Here is a 2500-nt window from a genome sequence, read left to right on the forward strand (position 1 = left end):
CCTCCCACCCTCCATCCTTCTCTCTCCCTCTCCCCTTCCATTCAGCTCTTCCCCTCTCCCTCCCCCTCCCCCTCCCACCCTCCATCCTTCTCTCTCCCTCTCCCCTTCCATTCAGCTCTCCCCCCTCTCCCTCCCCCTCCCACCCTCCATCCTTCTCTCTCCCTCTCCCCTTCCATTCAGCTCTCCCCCCTCTCCCTCCCCCTCCCACCCTCCATCCTTCTCTCTCCCTCTCCCCTTCCATTCAGCTCTCCCCCCTCTCCCTCCCCCTCCCACCCTCCATCCTTCTCTCTCCCTCTCCCCTTCCATTCAGCTCTCCTCCCTCTCCCTCCCCCTCCCACCCTCCATCCTTCTCTTCCCCTCTCCCCTTACATTCAGCTCTCCTCCCTCCCCCTCCCACCCTTCATCTTTCTCTCTCCCCTCGCCCTGCCCCTTCCCCCTCCCTCTCCATCCTTCTTTCCCCCTATCCATTAATTTCTTCCCCCTCTCACTCCGACCCCTCATCCTTCTCTCTCCCTCTCCCCTTCCATTCAGCTCTTCCCCTCTCCCTCCCCCTCCCACCTTCTATCCTTCTCTCTCCCTTTCCCCTTCCATTCAGCTCTCCTCCCTCTCCCTCCCCCTCCCACCCTCCATCCTTCTCTCTCCCTCTCCCCTTCCATTCAGCTCTCCCCCCTCTCCCTCCCCCTCCCACCCTCCATCCTTCTCTCTCCCTCTCCCCTTCCATTCACCTCTTCCCCCTCTCCCTCCCCCTCCCACCCTCCATCCTTCTCTCTCCCTCTCCCCTTCCATTCAGCTCTCCCCCCTCTCCCTCCCCCTCCCACCCTCCATCCTTCTCTCTCCCCCTCCCTTTCCCACTCCCCCGCGTTGCCCCTCTCTTTCTAACAATGAGTCTCTGGGTGAAAGTTTCCGCAGCCTAGATATAGATAATGGTTCTGTTATGCCGCAAGTATAACTTCTTTTTTTCACTGGTACGTACATGGGAACTTTAGTGTTCTAATTTGCATAGAGGCTTGACTCGTTCTGAGCGACTTGTTATCTTCAGCGCCAAGAATTGCTTCAATATACGTGCATATAACCGCACACATACTCGCGATCACATATATGTTGATATATCATTCACACATATAGTACATATATTTTGTACACACCCATACAAAGATATATCACATACTAAAACACACATGCACACACACACACACATATACACACACACACACAAACACACACACACACGTAGTAGATATATACAACTACACAACACCACATTACAACATCACCAAGCAGACAGACATACAAACACACACACATACACACAGTTTGTACCTTCTGTGTATGAACGCGAGTGAAATTTGGATAACGAGGAAGCGAAATGCGCGTTCACTTCATCCCAGTCCGCTGTGAACACCATCTCGGACCTCGGTTCTCACTCACTTTTAGTTTAGTCTTCGTCTTTGGAGTAAAGGTCCTAGTTTTATGGTGCTATTTTGTCAACATTATTTGTATTGTCAGTGATACTGTTATCTTTATTATTACTTTTATCACTATTATTATTATTATCATCCTTTTTTTTCTCTCTATCTCTCACTTTCTCGCTCTCCCTCCTCTGAAGACAAATATAGAGGGGAGAGAAAGAGGAGAGAAAGAGAGGAGAGAAAGAAATGAGAGAGAGAGAGAGAGAGAGAGAGAGAGAGAGAGAGAGAGAGAGAGAGAGAGAGAGAGAGAGAGAGAGAGAGAGAGAGAGAGAGAAAGAGAGAGAGAGAGAGAGAGAGAGAGAGAGAGAAAGAGAGAGCGAGAGAGCGAGAGAGAGAGAATAAGAGAAAGAAACAAATAAAGAGGGGGGTAGTGCAAGTAAATAGAAGAACCGAAACAAAAAAAGAAAAAAGAAAAAAGAAAAAGAAAATGGAAAGAAAACGGTTCAATCTGAGGTACAGCCTTGATGAAATAAAACGGTGATTCCCTTTAGTCATCAGTCTGAGAGTAAGAGATGTCTGGGAAGCGAGAACAGAAAACGGCAAAGAGAAGAGAGGAGAGGAGAGAGAGGAGAAAGAAAACGGACTTGCAGTGGAGGATGTAGTGGTGAAGGATGAGGAAGTGATGTTGAGGTGATACGAATGAGGAAGGCGAAAGAATTGATATATGTTTAACAAATAGGACTATGAAATGTTGTAGCAGACACAAACACACATATATTAATGTAATGATCTTAAACCTATTTTTATTTCTTCTCTGAATGTAACACGTATAGACTATCAAATATGGCTCTCAGAAAATATGACACTCACCTTAGGTTAGTATTGACCCTAGGCAGCACCTTAATCTGTTAATATCTTTGCCAAAATCTGACAGATTAGTCAGCGTAATAGAGTGACAGGTGGACAAGGGTGAAAGGGCTGACATGAGCGACTGGAAAGACAAGAACATGCAAGAACGAGTTTGAAAGAGGCGCAAGAGGTTTCAGCAAACCTTCAAAATTCTTACTATAATTTAAGGCAGTGGTTGTCAA

This window comes from Penaeus japonicus, unplaced genomic scaffold (genome assembly GCF_977035675.1).
Source record: "Penaeus japonicus unplaced genomic scaffold, GWHDUDI00000001_assembly GWHDUDI00000003, whole genome shotgun sequence".
Taxonomy (NCBI): domain Eukaryota; kingdom Metazoa; phylum Arthropoda; class Malacostraca; order Decapoda; family Penaeidae; genus Penaeus; species Penaeus japonicus.